The sequence below is a fragment of the Balaenoptera borealis genome (assembly GCF_965194805.1).
Source record: "Balaenoptera borealis genome assembly, chromosome: X".
Lineage (NCBI taxonomy): Eukaryota > Metazoa > Chordata > Mammalia > Artiodactyla > Balaenopteridae > Balaenoptera > Balaenoptera borealis.
In genome coordinates this window covers 18,487,184-18,507,116 of record NC_138881.1, presented here as the reverse complement: position 1 = coordinate 18,507,116, position 19,933 = coordinate 18,487,184, and the positions used below count along the sequence as shown (strand labels likewise).

At 40.6% G+C, this 19,933-nt stretch overlaps 1 long non-coding RNA gene across 1 annotated transcript in view; it reads left to right on the top strand.

Moving 5' to 3' along the window:
* The window catches only part of LOC309619973, a 116,813-nt gene that overhangs the window by 10,835 nt on the left and 86,045 nt on the right, over nt 1-19,933 (top strand). The window lies entirely within an intron of this gene.

Genomic DNA, 19,933 nt, shown 5'->3' with positions numbered 1-19,933 from the left:
ACTTTGAGATTATATGAATATCTTGTTCCCCAATAACCTCTCACTCATTGGTTTTAGTATTCATTGATGATTTTTGCCTGAATCAATCATTACACTGTTGGCTGTGAAATGGTGATTTTCAAATTCTATCATTCCTTCTATATGTCTCAATGGACATCCTTTTGTAAAGAAGAACTTTCCCTCCTCCCACCTTTATCCTTTGTGTACAGTATTACTGTGGACTCACTGATTTCCTTTTGTTATAATCCATTACTATCATTACTCATTGTGATCCTCAAGTTATCCCAAATTTAGCCAGTGGGAGTCCCTTCCAGCCAGCCCATTGTCCTTCGGATGTGTCCCCATTGTTTGAGCACTTCCCTGCTTTCTGCACCAGAGGATGCTCCAGGCTCACTTTGTACCTGCCCCGTGCCTGGAATCAGCCATTTCTCTAAGGAAGGCAGTGGTCTTCATGGTGGTGTCCAGCAGTCAGCCGTGCACAGGGTATCAAAGCCCAGGGGAAGCACTAACAGTATCTATGTGGTTCCAGCTCTGGGGTGTGATTTGAAGCATTCTCCTAGCTGCATAGCCTCCCAAGCCTTATTTTCTAGCCCTACTGAGGATTTTATGAGCCACCCGACACCAGTTAATCATTCCTTGTGCATTTAAGTGAGCCAGAGTGTCTGTTGCTTGTAGCCAAGGACCTTGATTGATATAAGCACCAAATGATTCACATAATAAGCCTGAACTCCCTGTTCTCTGGGTGGCAGTAGATAATCCAGAGCCTGTGTAAAAGTGTGATGTGATAATGGCTCATAAGAGCAGACTTGATAAAAATGAATTTAATAGCACTTTTCAGTTCTATGGTACTTTAAGCATCATCTTTAATACCCTTGACATGTTTGAAAGATGTATTATTTTCCTCATTTGAAGGATGGGAATTTGAAGTAAATGTTATAAGAAAGTGTATTAGAACTGAACTGTTTGAAGATAAAAGATGTACTGAAAACTCAAGTTAAAAAAATAGAAAAATATACCCAAATAAATTTTTTTGGAAGTCACTTCAAGAAGTCAAATCAACAAGAGCATCCAAATGTTACTATCTAAAGCTACAACTATCTTAAATTGTCCTGGACTGGTCATTTATCTGTAGAGAGTTTTACACTGAATTCATGAAGAAACTCCAGTAATAATTTAAAGGGTTGTACTGAAAACACAGTAAGAAGAGTCAGGAGTAAAAAGAAACAGGGCGTAAATTACTGAGATAGAACGTTAATTTTAAATGGCAGTGGTCTGTCATAGCCAATTGAACTAAAAATGTGATCCACATTAACTTCACTATCTTTTTGTAAACTCCCCATAACTACTCTTGACATTCTCACATGCTTTGTCTTGGCTCAGTAATGCTCCATCAGGGTGAATTGCCTGGAGGTGGTGTGTATTAGTATACGTGAATCCAAGTGTATTAGTTATATTTGCTGTGTAATGAACTACCCCATGTCTTAGTGGCTTAAAATAACACACGCTTAAGGTCTTACCGTTTCTGTAGGTCAGGAGTCTAGTTATGGCGTAGCTGTTTCCTCTGCTTCATGGATTTTCACGAGGCTGCAATTGAGGTGTTGGTGGTCTAGGGTCTCAGTCTCATCTGAATGTTCAGCAGGGAAGGACCTGTTTACAAGCTCACTCTGTGGTTGTTGGAAGCATTCTGTTCGCTGCTGGCTGTTGGCTGGGGCTGCTCTCAGCTTCTTGCACGTGGCCACGTGCTCCTTCAAAACATGCAAATTGAGAAGTCAGTAGAGTCTGTTAGCAAGACAGAAGTCACAATCATTTGTCACCTAATCATGAAAGTGACATCCCATCACTTTGCCATATATTTTTGGTTAGAAGCAACTCAGAGGTCCCACCCACACTCCAGGGGAGAGGACTGTACTAAAGTATAAACACCAGGAGGCGGGGATCACTGAGGGCCATCTTAGAAAGCAGCCTACCACACCAAGGACACGGTTCTGAATGGAGTGTCACAGTCCTTCAAAAACAGGCTGTTCTCAGTGAGATGGAAAACAAACCTTGGGCTTACTGTGATCCATAGTATCTCTGAGTCATTCTTTCTTGACTTTCTAAAAAGTGAGTGCTTTGAGGAAATTGTGATTGCTGGACATTTTTGTTGTTTATTTTTGAGGGCAGATATTTCTTAAAACATACATTTTAATAAGTCAATCATCATTTTAAAAAGGCATTAGGGACTAAATTTTATCCATCCCAGGACCACATGTGCAGGGAGGTAGGGGGAAGGATGTCCTGTATTAGTTTTTGCTGCATGTAAATATAAAATGTTCATCAGCTTAAAAGTATTGTCATTGATCCTCCTGAGACTCCTTTCCCCTGCTGTGTTTTTTATTTACATATTTTCCTGTTACCTAGCACTCACCTATAATTTCCCCTGATGAAGGGCTTTGAACATCACCAGGAATCTCCTTTATTAGGTAAATTGCTTGCGTTTACCCTTTGAAATATTACACATACTTTTCCTAAGCCATGTTTTTCTTATGATCCTATTTTTCTTTAAAGACACAAGCCCCGCAGCAGTGAGTTATGGAAAGTGCCAGAAGGAAAGGAGGCTTTGGCCTCCAAAGTCTTTTTTTTTTTAAAAATAATTAATTAATTAATTTTTTGGCTGCGTTGGGTCTTCGTTGCTGCTCGCGGGCTTTCTCCAGTTGCGGCGAGCGGGGGCTACTCTTCGTTGCAGTGCGTGGGCTTCTCAATGCGGTGGCTTCTCTTGTTGCAGAGCACGGGCTCTAGGCGCGCGGGCTTCAGTAGCTGTGGCTCACGGGCTTCAGTAGTTGTGGCACGCGGGCTCAGTAGTTGTGGCTCGCGGGCTCTAGAGAGCAGGCTCAGTAGTTGTGGCGCATGGGTTTAGGTGCTCCGCGGCATGTGGGATCTTCCCGGACCAGGGCTCAAACCCGTGTCTCCTGCATTGGCAGGCGGATTCTTAACCAGTACGCCACTGGGGAATTCCCTGGCCTCCAAAGTCTTGAATGATGCTTTATTCAGTTGTTGAGAAACAAAGAGACAGGGAAAAAATGGCAGGGAAATAAGTTCCCCTCATCTTAAAGGAGTTGTCCCCACTCTACCACCAGCACATGAGGGGCTAGTGGTAGCGGTGCTGAGGCGGCCAGAAGCTGGGGCTTCAGTGACACAGTGCAGCGGGTGGGAAGCCGGGGACCCAGGGCAGGAGCAACAGGAACATCAGAAACCCCTCCTAAAAGGAGTTCACGTAAAAGTATGAAATTAGAACACTCCCTAACACCATACACAAAAATAAACTCAAAATGGATTAAAGACCTAAATGTAAGGCCAGACACTACCAAACTCTTAGAGGAAAACATAGGCAGAACACTCTATGACATAAATCACAGCAAGATCCTTTTTGACCCACCTCCTAGAGAAATGGAAATAAAAACAAAAATAAACAAATGGGACCTAATGAAACTTAAAAGCTTTTGCACAGCAAAGGAAACCATAAACAAGACCAAAAGACAACCCTCAGAATGGGAGAAAATATTTGCAAATGAAGCAACTGACAAAGGATTAATCTCCAAAATTTACAAGCAGCTCATGCAGCTCAATAACAAAAAAACAAACAACCCAATCCAAAAATGGGCAGAAGACCTAAATAGACATTTCTCCAAAGAAGATATACAGATTGCCAACAAACACATGAAAGAATGCTCAACATCATTAATCATTAGAGAAATGCAAGTCAAAACTACAATGAGATATCACCTCACACCGGTCAGAATGGCCATCATCAAAAAATCTAGAAACAATAAATGCCGGAGAGGGTGTGGAGAAAAGGGAACACTCTTGCACTATTGGTGGCAATGTACATTGATACAGCCACTATGGAGAACAGTATGGACGTTCCTTAAAAAACTACAAATAGAACTACCATACGACCCAGCAATCCCACTACTGGGCATATACCCTGAGAAAACCATAGTTCAAAAAGAGTCATGTACCAAAGTGTTCATTGCAGCTCTATGTACAATAGCCAGGACATGGAAGCAACCTAAGTGTCCATCATTGGATGAATGGATAAAGAAGATGTGGCACATATATACAATGGAATATTACTCAGCCATAAAAAGAAACGAAATGGAGTTATTTGTAGTGAGGTGGATGGAGTTAGAGTCTGTCATACAGAGTGAAGTAAGTCAGAAAGAGAAAAACAAATACAGTATGCTAACACATATATATGGAATCTAAAGGAAAAAAAAAAAGGTCATGAAGAACCTAGTGGTAAGACGGGAATAAAGACACAGACCTACTAGAGAATGGACTTGAGGATATGGGGAGGGGGAGGGGTGAGATGTGACAGGGTGAGAGAGTGTCATGGACATATATACACTACCAAATGTAAAATAGATAGCTAGTGGGAAGCAGCCGCATAGCACAGGGAGATCAACTCGGTGCTTTGTGACCACCTAGAGGGGTGGGATAGGGAGGGTGGGAGGGAGGGAGATGCAAGAGGGAAGAGATATGGGAACATATGTATATGTCTAACTGATTCACTTTGTTATAAAGCAGAAACTAACACACCATTGTAAAGCAATTATACTCCAATAAAGATGAAAAAAAAAAAAAAAAGGAGTTCACGAAGGGTCAATAGCAAGACTTCTCACCTATTCAGCCATCACAGGGTAGGATGAGAAGGCTCTAAACCGCCATTGAGAAAAGAATAATACAACCATCAAACACTGGAAAGTGGGGAAAGAGAGGTGTAAGGTGGTGTGAAAGTATGAGCCTCCTCATTGTTTGTAGCAGGGAGTCAATACTGTCTAAACAGGTAGTTTAAACATTCTAACTCCAACCACTTAAGAATATTTCTGAATCTTTTTTTTCTTAAACTCAGGAATGTCTTAGAAAATACTATCTCGTGGTGAAGAAATATCAATTAGGAGTTCTTCAGTTTCACTTCAATTTCTTTTTTTCTATGATATTCAAGTAAAATTAAAAGTAACATTTTAATTAAAATAGCACTTAGCTATTTTATTCTTACTTTAATTAAGAAACAGCATTTTTTAAAAAAGCTTCCCTCTCTGTATCTGTCCATCTCTCTACTAATCTATCTTTTTGCATGAGCCTAGGTAGTTGAATGGAACTCTCCTAATATCAGTGATAATTGCTTCTGGATGGTGTTTTGGGGGTTACTGTCAACTTCCTTAACTTTGTACTTTTCTAAACTATTTGAATTCTTCAAAAGAAGCATGTTTTATGTTGCCAAAAGAAGACTAATTTTTCTTTAAAAATAAAAAAATCAGAAAGAAAGAAAGAAAACCCACCGGTCAGAATGGCCATCATCAAAAAGTCTACAAACAATAAATACTGGAGAGGGTGTGGAGAAAAGGGAACCCTCCTACACTGTTGGTGGGAATGTAAGCTGGTACAACCACTACGGAGAACAGTATGGAGGTTCCTTAAAAAACTAAAAATAGAGCTACCATATGATCCAGCAATCCCACTCCTGGGCATATATCCAGAGAAATCCATAATTCGAAAAGGTACATGAACCCCAATGTTCACTGCAGCACTATTTACAATAGCCAAGACATGGAAGCAACCTAAATGTCCATCGACAGAGGAGTGGATAAAGAAGATGTGGCATATATATATGTATATATAAAATGGAATATTACTCAGCCATAAAAAAGAATGAAATAATGCCATTTGCAGCAACATGGATGGACCTAGAGATTATCATACTAAGTGAAGTAAGTCAGACAGAGAAAGACAAATATCATATGATATCACTCATATGTGGAATCTGATTTTTGAAAAATGATACAAATGAACTTATTTACAAAGCAGAAACAGACTTACAGGTATCAAAAACAAACTTATGGTTACCAAAGGGGAAACATGCGGGGGAGGGATAAATCAGGATCTTGGGATGAACATATACACACTCCTATATATAAGACAGATAACCAACAAGGACCTACTGTATAGCACAGGGAACTCTACTCAATATTCTGTGATAACCTATATGAGAAAAGAATCTGAAAAAGAATGAATATATGTATATGTATAACTGAATCACTTTGCTGTACACCTGAAGCTAACATAACATTGTAAATCAACTATACTCCAATAAAATTAAAACAAAAAAACCCCCCACCCAAAAAAAAGTGAAAAAAGAAAGAAACGAAGAAAGGAAGAGAGAGAAAGAAGAAAAAGGAGAGAAGGAGGGAGAGAGAAAAAGAGAGAGAGAAAGAGAAACCATAATCAAACAGGCCAAGATATTAACAGAGGTTTATTCTGGATGTGTAAATATGGACAATTTTTATTTTCTCCTTTATACTTTCTTGTTTCGTTAGATTTTCAAAAACTGTTTTTTGTGTTGCTGAGGATATGGGAGCTTTTTGTCTCTTTTCTCCCCAAGGACAATTTGAAGAATAGGACCACTATTAAGTGAGGGGTTGTAAAAGGTTTTTACTTTGCAATACGAGCCTCATAATGAAAGGCTGCGAGTGAGTCCATGGCCCAGCCCCCTTTAAACTACTCATGCAAAACTCCTGAGGGAGTCTATGGGTAAGTTTGATGGGACAGGGATATAAATAATTCACTGCTCCCATGTGTTGTTTCTCGTGGGTGAATCACACACTGGATACATGGCTCACTCAGTATGCTTCCCCTGGCAAGCAGGTGGCCACCTGGGGTGATAACACAATGAAGCTCCAAGGATTTGAGCATATTGACTTAGAACTAGTCATATGGACATGCTTCTATTTACCTGTGAAAATGCGGTGGCCTTAAGTTTTGTTTTTAGAGTTACCCTTTGAGGTTTATACCTACAAAACCTGAAGATGTTCAGATGTAAGACTTGTGTAAATTTTAAATATCCCTCTTGTAAAAACTAAGTAAATGTCAACTTAGAAGTTTCTGGTATTGTAACATTTTCTTTGGAGAAATGTTAAGCTTATCATGAAAGGAGTTCTTGTGAGAAGAAAAAACACAACTCTGTACTGTCTTTGGAAGGCCACTGAGAGCTGTGAGGGGGCTTTTGTCTTCAGTAGATTTTTAGGGCATAACAATCTTGAGAAAGAAGCCCTTCTGCACAGTTCAAGTTTAGTACATCGCTTCACTATGGAAGAATAAATCAGTTAAAGAAGTATCCAAAAGGCAATAAACAAATAGAAAATTATTTCGTAAAATCCCAAGACTCAAATCAAAGAAACAGCAGATTCATGACAGCAGATCAAGGACTGACTAAATGACTGAAATGGTTTGGAAATTTAAAATATCACCAGACATATATACAATGGAATATTACTCAGCCATAAAATGAAATGAAATTGAGTTATTTGCAGTGAGGTGGATGGACCTAGAGACTGTCATACAGAATGAAGTAAGTCAGAAAGACTTTTTTACGCACTAAAAAATTGGGGGAACCACTATTTCAAAATTTGTGCAACAGTGGGAGTTTATTACTAGTTTTATATTGCATTACTTGAAGTTCTCATAAAATGCAATTACACTCTACTAGGAATGGTTGAACTTCTCTTGGAAAATTGTTCTGTTTGTATCTTGTGAACATTATGGGTTATGTAATTGATCATGTTTCCCCATTTTTGTTGTTAGCTAAAAATCATAGAGATAAATTTGTTTCCCATTTATAGAAAATGCATAATTATAAAATTTAACCTCAAAAAAAAAAAAAGAAAGAAAAACAAATACTGTATGCTAACACATATATATGGAATCTAAGAAAAAAAAAAAGGTTCTGAAGGACCTAGGGGCAGGACAGGAATAAAGATGCAGACGTAGAGAATGGACTTGAGGACAGGGGGAGGGGGAAGGGTAAGCTGGGACAAAGTGAGAGAGTAGCACTGACATATATACACTACCAAATGTGAAACAGATAGCTAGTGGGAAGCAGCCGCATAGCACAGGGAGATCAGCTTGGTGCTTTGTGTCCCCCTAGAGGGGTGGGATAGGGAGGGTGGGAGGGAGGTACAAAAGGGAGGGGATATGGGGATATCTGTATATGTATAGCTGATTCACTTTGTTATACAGCAGAAACTAACACACCATTGTAAAGCAATTATACTCCAATAAAGATGTTAAAAATAAATAAATAAAATATCGCCAGGAGAGGCCACCAAGGTCAGTGATACAAGACCCATCCGAATGGCTCTGAAGGCTGATGTCCTCCCTACTTTTGGGAGCTTAGGGACAGACTGTCTCAGTAGGTCTAGTTAACTCAAGAAAGGGACAGGCTGATAGCAGCTACTGGGTCTGGAGGCTTCCCCTTTCTAATAAGGCCACTCGTCCACCCAGGAGGCTTCCACTATGTTAACTAGTTCCATCAATGTCTCCTGGCCTCTTGACCCTAGAACTACAGTATGTGGAGCATCTTGGGGAGGGAAGGGTCCTCTAGTGGAACACTGGCCATGGCAAGCAATGCGACAAAGTGAGTTTGGAGGGATTGCACATGCTTTCCGTCTCCTCTTTTATACATTTTCCCTCAATAAATGCTATTTTTTTACTTGCACCATGTGTCACTAATGGTGTGTGTCCTGATGGTCAGAAACTTGATTTTTAAAAAGAAGTTCATCTTATAGATATATGTCTTCATACCATGAAGAAAATGGTGCTTATCTCAATGTACAGTGATGTTCCATGTTCCCATCTAACAGCTTGCTTAAATTTACAGCCAGACTGAAGTTTCATCTGATGCATAATCCAAGTAAAGCTGGTTAATGATGACCCAGAGCAGGTGCAGAACTTGAAGCTTTCAAAGCTTTCTTTATCAGCACATCTCTAGGCTAGTTGCTCACAAATATGATCAGCTGAGTTTTCCAAAAGTCCAGTCAAAGAAACTGTCCCCAAATCTCGTAACTCTACATTTTAAATCTTTCTGATTTGTTATAGCAATATCAAGGCAAGAGTCTTTGTTATTATTGATAATATTTTTAATAAAATTGATCACTTTCTCCCCAATGTAGAAGTAATACTTGTCATGGTAGAGAATTTGGTATATGTAGAAAAACACAAAGAGAAAAAATATCCCCTGTAATACTCCCCTGGATATAACTACTCTTCATTTAAATGTATATCCTCGCAGTCTTTTTTTTTTCTCTATATATGTGTGCAGATTTAGTCAGACTAATACTGCAGTTATTCTTTTGTAACCTTATTCTTTCACTTGACAATAATATATTCTGGGCATATTCCCATGTCATTAAATATTCTTCTAAAAATAATCTTAAAGGTGACCTAGTGCTCTGCCATTTGGATCTTTCTTGAATTTCACATATTTGAAAAAATGTTTTTAAATAATATGATAATCAATATCCTTGTATACTCATCTGATTATTTCCTTAGATTCAATTCCTAGATATAGAATTGTTGGGTAATGGGTATGAGTAAGTATGAGGCAGCCCAATTATTTCCCCCTTGTAGATGCTTGTCATTGTCTTCCTGGATACTTGAGTTTTTTCTTTATTTCAAAGTTCAAAAGCTTAAAAAGAGACTATATCTCAGTGTTGGATGTTCTGCATCATATTTCCCTGGAATGAAGTGTAACCTTTCAATCAGCAAGTTCATTTATTTCTTTATTTCAGGGATATTTTCTTGTATAATACTCATGAATATACCTTCTTTCATTAGTGAGCTTCTCTATTTCAGGGATGTCAATTACCCTTATATTGGATCATCATTATCTGTCTTACACATATATTCACTTCTTTTTAATTGTCTTCATCTCTAATCCTTTCATCTATATTCCTATGATTATCCCAAGTATTTCTCTATAGCCATAATTAGGTTTTAGCTAATAGCTCTATGAATATTAAAATATATGATAAAATATATGAAAATTAAAAATATGGATGAGGAAAAAATTACCTACAGTTCACCCAGTTAGGATTACTGATAATATTCTGGCTCCTACCCTTCTAGACTTTTATTTGCATATTCAAGTGCTTATATATATGCCTACCTTTAAAAAATACATTCTTCCTAATCTAGGAATTCCACTCATGGACTTTATCCTAAGGACATAATCACACAGGAATGCAAAGATGTTTGTATAAGGATGTTCTCAGCAGCTTAGTTTATAAGAGTGAAAACCTGGGTACAACCATTATGGAGAACAATATGGAGGTTCCTTAAAAAACTAAATACAGAGCTACCATGTGATCCAGCAATCCTACTCCTGGGCATATATCCAAAGAAAACCATATTTTGGAAAGATACATACCCTCCAGTGTTCACTGCGGCACTATTTACAATAGCAAAGGCATGTTTAAGCAACCTAAATGTCTATTGACGGAGGAGTGGTTAAAGAAGATGTGGTACACACACACACACACACACACACACACACACACACACACACACACACACTGGACTATTACTCAGCCATAAAAAAGAACAAAATAATGCCATTTGCAGCAACATGGATGGACCTAGAGATTGTCATACTGAGTGAAGTCAGTCAGATAGACAAAGACAAATATCATATGATATCACTCATATGTGGAATCTAATTTGAAAAAAAGATACAAATGAACTTATTTACAAAACAGAAATAGACTTACAGATATCAAAAACAAACTTAAGGTTACCAAAGGGGAAACACTGGGGGGAGGGATAAATCAGGAGGTTGGGATGAACACACACACACACACACAAACACACACACACACACACACACACACACTACGATACATAAGATAGATAACCAACAAGGACCTACTGTATAGCACAGGGAACTCTACTCAATATTCTGTAATAACCTACATGTGAAAATAATCTTAAAAAAGAGTGGATCTATGTATACATATAACTGAATCACTTTGCTGTATACCTGAAACTGACACAACATTGTAAATCAACTATATGCCAATAAAAACTTAAAAAAAGAGTGAAAACCTGGAAGTAATCTGAATATCTATTAGAAGATTTGTTAAACTTTGCTATATTCATCTAAATAACAGTATACAAACATTAGAAAGGGTATTTATAGCCATAAACATTTACTTGGGAATATCCTCAAAACATATAGTTAAGTAAAAATTTTGACTTTAAAATAGCACACGTGGCGTGATCCCACCAGTGTTAGTGGTTACTAAATGGAAAGACTTCTGGCATTTTTGCTTTGTTATTCCTTTCTGTTTCATTCAAGATTTTGAAATTCCTATATCTTTGAAGAGAGATGGGGAAAATTTACAACATAGTTTACTTAAGGGGAAAATGTGTGTATGTTAGAAAAATGCAAACAGTATTTATTATCTATTATTATGCAATGAGTCAGTTGTAAGAAATGTGTTTCCATGCCCATAAAGACAGGAAGATGGCTGATCTCCTGCATAATCCTTAGTCTGAACACTGACACAGAACGTCATTACCAGGCCACCATGGTGTCAGGTGCACCCTCCAATTAACAGTCACAGGCTTATATGATGTGCTCTCCTTACAATGCCAATTTGTAAAACTATTCAACGTTTACTGTCTATTAAACATCTGTACTACACAAACTCATTCCTCATGGATTTTTGGCTGAAAGAAATGCTTTGCAAAATCCCTTTCTGCTGTTTATTTTAATCCGAGAACACGATTGCAAGGATACCCTCACTTGCTGCTGTTTTTCATGTTGCGTGCTTCCCAGCACATTGCTATTAAATACCATAGTTCAAGGGTTACTCTATGCTTTTCTGTAAGGTGCTTGAATATTTTGCCTGAGGAAGAATGAACAATATCGGTAAACTCTACACTGAAAGTCATTTTTTCCAGGACTATGTATATTTCCCTAATGTATTTAGGGAGAATGTCTATCTATGTTTATTATCTACATTGCACCCAGTGCTATTAACATACCCCTCACTCCTGTCCTATGTATTTCTAGGATGAGAAAGCTGAAACTGGGGGAAACTGGGGAGTCACATGAACTGTCCCACATTAAATGGCTTGAGCATGGTAGAACCAGGATTTGAAACTGAACATGCTGGTCCCAGAGCCCACCCTTTTAACACTGTACTAAATGTATTTCTTTCTGTAGGTAAAAGCACAAAGGGATGAGTTACTGAGGGAGTCACAACTGGTTGCTAGGCTCAGGGGAATAAGAAATATCAATGAGGGAGATAGGGACAGATTGGGATGAGAGAGAAAGAGCAGGGCAGGTCCACGTAGTCACCCTCAGGAGTCTAATTTGGATAGGAATGTGCCCAGAGCTTGCCATCCTTCAGTGGTCCACAATGTCCACCTGGAGGGTGAGGGTTGGGAGATGCTAGATGACTGTTGCCCTAGTGGTGGACAGCATAAGAATGAAAGTGAGTATGTTCCAACCTCCCTCGCAGCACCTGTTAACTTGGCCCTGTGATTTGTCTATTTACTGACCTTTGGGCATTGAGCAGCATCTTTGGCATCATCAGTCTTTAGTTACGCAGCCCTGAGGACAAGTCTGTTCAATGCTTAATGGGCAACAGGTCTACTCAGCATTTCATGCCAAGCATTACCTTGGTAAGATGTGTCTGATCCTCATGATACCATCAATAGGTGACGCTCCTGGGACCACAGATATACCCATCCAGTCTTCTCCTGGAGTGGGAATGCTGGGGTCTCAGAACCTCCCTAGATGTATGTAGATGTCGCTGACTTTCTGTTAGTTCAATGTGGCATGGCAGGTGCAGTCAGCGCCCACCCATATCCCTTGGCCCCCTTTACCATTTTTGTGCCCACCTGCTTCTGGTGGAGGTGCCCTCATTCCCAACAACAAACACCTGTATCTCCCTTCTGGAGGACCACCCCCAGCTGCTGGCACCTGCTTTGCCTGTGCAAAGAGAGAACTGGATGACTGACAGTCCAGGAGTAGCAACTCCAGCCTCTGTGCTCCTGATGGGGACAACTGAGGTGCGACCTCCACTGTCCTCAGAGCTCCCTCAGGACTGAGCCCAAGTTACCCTCCGTGGGCTTTGGTGGCTGCTGCACCGTTGCTTGGCCTCCTTCCTTCCTGGGCCCTTCACCTCTACATTAGTGTTTTTCTTGGGAACGCTTCCTACAAAATCACTTCCATGCGCTAGGAGTGCATTCAAAGTTCAGATTGCTTCCAAGTCTGCCCTGGTGTTTAGTTTCTGCCAGACTCCTACATCCCCTTTGCACAGTGCAGGCTCTGTCAGTCAGGGATATGTGTACAAAAGTTCCTTGAAGGCTCCTCTGGGTCTGAAAAGGGAGACCCAAGACACGGTCAGGGAACAAGACAAGCATGCCCACATTCTCTACTTCTATTCAACATAGAATTGGAAGTTCTAGCCAGAGCAATTAGGCAAGAAAAAGAAATAAAAGGCACCCAAATTGGAAAGGAAGAAGAAAAGTTATCTCTGTTCACAGATACAATGATCTTCTATGTAGAAAGCCTGAAGAATCCCCTCCCACCCCATGCCAACAACACGGTCAGGTCTAGCTAGGCAAAACTACCCAAAAAAAAAAAAAAACACTAAAATGTTTTAAACAATGAAATGGTATATGTTTGGGGTTTCTGAGAACAATCTGGGAGAGAGGGGGGTGGTGGGGGAAGGGTAAAAGAGGAGAGGGCAAAGAGACAGGGCCAGCAACATGGCATAGTGGCCCCTAGGGAGGAAAAGCTGACAGGTGGGCACTTTTAAAAACAAGAATAGCTATAAATTCTATCTGCTATTTTATGCTTGTTGCTTCTCTGTGTCTGTCCTACCCAAGTCTTCAGTAAAAGTTTTATTTATTTTTTAATCCATCACAGGTTGTATGGGAAGTCAAGGGAGAGAAAAAAGGCTTAGGGGCCGTGTTCCTTGGGTGGGTAAGTGCAGAGTAGAGAGCATGGAACAACCCCAAGAAGCAAAACATGAGTGAAATGGGGCATCAACAGAAGCATGAATTGAAATAAGGAGTTACTAGGAGAGTTGTAAGCCCCTGGAATTTCCTCAAAGTTATTGGAGCAATGCTGGCTTTTCCCACCATCCATGGGAAGGCGGCTGGTGCCATTTTTTTACTAAACTATTAAAGGAAGCTGGAAGATTTCGGGCCAGCCAGGTGGCTGAGGCGGGGATTATGCTTGTTGTACCTTGAATGGTTGTGAGTGGCCCTCCTACAGTGGGTAGGCTCTGGAAACACTGCTCTTGCCCCTGTGTCCTCATATTCTGGTGGCATTGTGCTCTTTGCAGGGTGACAGGGCAGGGCAGATCCAACTGCTTACTGGGAAATGTCTCCTGCTTAGGGTTCAAACTGAAACATCCTGAGTGACGACATTAAACGTTACTCAGAGAACAGCCACTTGTTTAATGACGGTTTCTTGCCCATGATTCTATAGGTAAGTCTTAGTAGATACTTTTGCAGAATGTTTCTTAACAAATGGACAAATGCCGCAAGATTTTCAGGCTGTTAAGATTACGAATTATAAGAAGTTGAGAACAAAACTATCTTGTAAGCTCCCTGGTGCTGGCAAGATCCTGTGTAGAACTTTTCCCTGTTAGTCACTGACCAGCATCATTAGAAAGAGATTCTGAAAACATAGCAGAAGTAACTGGCACAGTGGACATGTTGGCCATGGGTCAGACACAGAAAAATTCAGGAGAGGGTATAATATCTCTATAGAAGAGTACCGGTTTAAAAAAAAAAAAGCATTTAAAGTCCCAGGCTCAACAACTCCTTAAACAGGTGCCGGTGATTGGAGAAATTTATTAACACCCCGAGGGTGTTCTACGATTTTAGTTCTGGTTGTGCTCAGATGACATATCTGAGCCACTTCCCATTGTATGACTTGGTTTGTACTATGCACTCATGTGGAAAGATGTATAAGAGACTCTGAGGTTGATGTCAGAACGTTGTTTCATCTTTCTGAAGAAGGTCTGACCGTGGGAAGTCATAGGTTTGGTTGCCTGTACACACCTGCATGTGCTGACAGCTGGCCCTCTGGGGTCAGATACTAAGAGTAAACCCACTTCATTGTGCCCAGAGGCAGGGATTCCTTCTGAGACAAGGATTCCTGTGAAAGTCATTTATTAGGAAGTATTCCCAGAAAAGACAGGCAGGGGGCTGGCAATGTGAGACAGGGAAGGGAAGGAGGTCAAGCGAGTGTGTGACACCAAACAGGGTCCCACAGAAGATAGCTGTAGCTCAATCGGATAGGGGAGCTCTGGAAACAGTGTGAGCCACACCTGGAAAGGGAGCTGCCCTCCACCTGTCAGTCAGTCGTTGGTCAAGGGTAGCCCCTGGGAGATGTAAATTTGCGGGCACTTTTGCTTCTGTTCATGTGCACAGGGAAGGTGGGCGCCAGCAGCCCAGGGGTGCCTGCCCACAAAAGGACACAGGTGCTGGTTGCTGGGAGCAAAAGCCACTGGGACTGATGTGCACAAAAATGGTAAAGGGATCGAGGGGATATGGGCGGGGCTCTGACAAGGTTTGCTAAATCACGTCACCTTGGACAAGTTTCCTGTTTTCCCAGAGCCTCAGGTAACTCTTCTTATGGCCTGGCACGTTCAACTTCTACTTGTATGTTTTCTTTCAAGGTTCTCTATTGCTAGAAGGTTCTTATTTATGCTGTGGCAAAATTTTTCTTTGTAACTTCCACTTACTGGTCCTGGGTCTGCCTTCTGTGCCTCTTGCCCTTCAGAAAGTTGAAAATAGCAATCATTTAACTCACCAGAGGGTTCTTTCCTCTTAGTCTAAAATCTCCAGCTCCTTCACCTGCTCTCTCCATGAGAAAGAACATTTCCAGACACTCTCTCTTTCTGGCTGCTCTCTTTGGGCATTCCCTGATTCATCAAAGGGCCTCTTAACATGTGGCATCCAGATAGGAAAACTGGCTACAGCTACATTCTGATTTGAGTATTCAATCAAGTGTTGAGAAAATGCTTCAGTTACCAAATCATCTCATGCCACAGAGATCGTTGTTAATATTGTCAGCTTGTCTGGGGTAGGGAAGGGCAAACAAGTCCACAATCTATTTTAAAGTCATATGATGTGGGGCACAGCCACTGAATTTTCCCGTCTAAGTCTCCAACCTCTGACCTTTTGGAGCTAGTGGGCTTCCTCTCTTTTTTAGGGGGAAAATGTTGACATTACGCCCAGAACAAGTTGTTACTGAGACTAGTGAATTCGGGATGTAGCAGAAATTATGAACAATTCTCTATGACAGCGGTTCTCACACTTTCATGTGCATCAGAATCACTGGGAGAGCTTGTTGCGAAGCAGATTGCTGGGCCCATTCCTGGGGTTTCTGATGCAGTAGATTTGAGGCGGGGCCGAGAATTTACACTTCTTGACAGGTTCCCAGGTGATGCCGCAGGAGGACCACTGAAAACCACTGCTTTATTACATTTCCTGGCTGCTTGGCCTCTGGTATTATGAGTTTTCAGAAGGCTTTAAGAGAGGGAGAAGGAAGAGAAACTCACATCTATTGTGTATACTCGGGCCAGGAATGGTCATAGATACATAACTTAATTTTGTTTTAACAGTGCTATGAATGTAGAAGCGGTATACTCCTTTTAAAAATAATAAAATGACACTCACAGAACTTAAGTCACTTGTTTAAAGTCTAATGGGGCAGAGCTGGAATTGGAGCCCAGGTCTGCCTGAGCCCAAAGCCCAGTCCTTCCCCACCTACCACACTGCTTCTTTAGCTGTCAGCTGGGCCAGAATGCCAAAGTCACTCATGATTAAAACATACACGCACACACTCCACCCCTTGGAAACCTTTCACTTGAACTGCATGTCACAAAGATAAAATAACATCTCACATACACAAAAAATGGTCTTGTTAACCTGGGTGAAGTTAACATGGGATTTTTTTTCTCTACTGCATGTCTGTTATTGTTTGTAATCATGTTTTCACAATTAGTTTAGTTAATGTGTCAATTTCTAATAATAAGCTCTCCATGGAGGATGCCAGAAGCCGTGTGTTGGAAGTATATTGGTATTGAAAGGAGTCAGTAATGATAGATGATAAAGAGTCAACCTGCCAAAAACTGTATGCTAAATATCACAGGGCATATTTTTTAGAATGTTGTGGTTTTGAGAAAAGGTTCCCAATGTTATTATTATACAAATCCTTCTTTTCCTCAGAAGTGCATTACAATGGATAAACCTTGAAAACATTATGCTAAGTCAAAGAAGTCAGTCACAGGAGACCATGTATTACATAATTCCATTTACGTGAAATATCCAGAATCTGTAGAGATAGAAAATAGATCAGTGGTTGCTTAGGGCTTGCGGGACAGGTGGTACAGGGAAGCGAGAGTTAAAGGGCACGGGGTTTCTATTTGAGATTATGAAAATGTTCCCAAATGAGACTCTGGAGATGTTTGCATAACTCTGGAAATATGCTAAGAACCACTGAACTGTACACTCTGAATGAGTGAATTGTATGGTATGTGGATTATATCTCAACAAAGCTGTTACCAAAAAAAGCACATTACATTTGCAAAAAAAATTTTAAGTGCCTATTATACATGGACGTTTGTAGTTTTCAATTTTTTTTGACATATACAATTATTTTAGAGGTGAGAGCTATGGAATTTACATTTAGCTAGGTAGGGCCAAGTCAGGGAAAGTGGAGTGCCACGGCTGACCAACACTGCCACTTTGATGTGGGAAGTGAGGCGGGTGCTTGGAGGACTTCAGTTCTAGGCTCTGTCACAGGAGGTGCAGATGTATGGAAGGGATCAAAGACAGCAGGTCCCAGTCCTGACAAGGGGTGGGGGGTTCAGGATAAATTGCAGGGTCCCAACAGGCATGCTGGAGTGTGTAGCTGGGCCTTCGGCAGAAGCCTGGCCATACAAAGTGGGGTGTGGAGGGGCTGCTGGGGCACCGGGGGCCCTGTGTCCGGGGAGGAGGAGTAGCAGTGCGTCTGACTGGATGCCAAGAGCCATGTGGGGCCGGCCTTGGTGAAGGACTAGGGCTGTAGAGCAGGGGGCTGGATGAAGTGGTAGGGCCTTCTCTCAGTTGCAGGCCACCCATGGTGACCCACTTGATTCCTAGGGATGTTAGCTCATGGCCATACCAGGGTGTGTCTGCAACCGCAGCTGTGTGAAGGGAAGAAAGAGAAGCAGAGAGAAAGAAGTAACTGTCTCAGTCAAATTCCTCTTAACAACCCTTTACTCCTCCCACTGACAGTCTCATTCCCTCTATCTGTTCAACTCTACATTATTTATGCCAAAGATTGTGACAGGGGTTGGATATATAAAGACCAAGAAATAGTCCCCAGCCTCAAGGAGTTCATAGTCTAAAGGGGGAGGACAACTTAGAAGCAGATCATTTTCAACAGAACAATCACATCCTAGTTAATATTGCCCAGAAATTAAAATATCGATACTTTCCATAAACATTACTCAAAGGACAAGAATGTTCTTGGATGGATTGACAGTTACGTTTTCTAAACAAGACCTTGTAGACACATCTAATATGAAAATTTCTTCACTTAACACATTTCATCATATCCTCAATGGCAAAACATGTTGAGGTGGCATGTTGGGCCAGCAATGAACAGGTACTTGTTGTATAAAACTGGATTTTTGATGTCAAGAGTTAAAAATCTTCCACAGCACCTCTATTCGCAAGTAAGTGTGACATTTTGGATTCAGACTGAATGCATGGTGATGGACAGATCTGATGGGCTGTGGTCCAATTTCAGGGTGAGAAATATGCTGTTTAAAAAACTGTATTTAAACTTTATCTCTCTGAAATTTGGTTTAAATAAACTGACTGTGTGTTGCACTATTTTATTTTTATCATACATGAGGTCACATAATATAGTGGGGAGGGAGCCCTGGATTCTGGTCCAGACTCTGTAACTCAATATCCAAGTCACCCAGACAAACTGTACTCTCTCTGGGGCTCATTTGCCACATTTTTAAAAAGAAAAACAAGAAATTGGGGAGGAAAGGGAGAGGGTTTGGCTAAATGATCTCAAATATCCCTTCTAGCAAAATTCTATCAGGTTGAGTAAAGGCCATTTAATTCCACCATACACATCTGTGCACAGCGAACCAAACTGGTATTTTATTTTTGAACTAAGAATTTTAGTGCTTTAAAAAAAAAAAAAAAGAAAGAAAAACCCAAACCAACTAGCACTGTCCCCCCCCCCCCCCCAATCTGTAGCTCTAACATTAGGAATTCAAACTGCAGTATTTTTAGTCTCTGGAGTTTAAGCAAGCCCTTAACCTGAGCCCCTGCTTGCATTTTATAATTTGACTAATTTAAATCATAAATCAGTTTCATCTTTGACAACAAAGCAAAATCATTTTACTAATATTTTTATGTACTTCAAGAATTGCTTCTAACTGGAGACCCTGTAAGTACCGATGGCATACCAGGCAGAAAATGATGACATTTATCCTTCCTTGGATTTTTTTTTTAAATGAAATACAACCCTAACTCTCAGAAATTCAAGTTATTTCAGATGCCTTCAAAAGGTGCACTTAAAACAGATTACCAGAAGGGTTGCATTAGAAAATAGAAAAATCAATTCTAGATGAAAGCAAAACACACAGAACCCTCCAAACTGGCAAGAAAGAACAGCTATATTAATCATTTAATTATTTAAGAGCAGGGTGTCAGAGATGAGAAATGCTTTCCTGATGTCTCAAGATTGGTGTGGTTTTAGTCATCATTTCCGTGCTGGGTGCATCTTATAAAAATAACTTCATGAAGATGGGCCCTTCAAAACTCCAGCCTCTACCGAGCTTTGCAAACTTACTGCCCATTATCACGTCACGGCACTGAGAATGGAGCAGGCAGTAATTACATCAGAGTCTATAAAGTCAGGGAGACAAACTGGAAAGAATTGTTTTCTTAAATGAAGTGGTCATTCAAAGGCAGAAAACCCAAGTCACCTACAATCTCCTTGTCCACTTTGCCAAGGGATGGGCCGGGCGGGGTCTAAGAACAGGAAGGGGGAACTCAGCCGGGGTCGGGGAGCTGG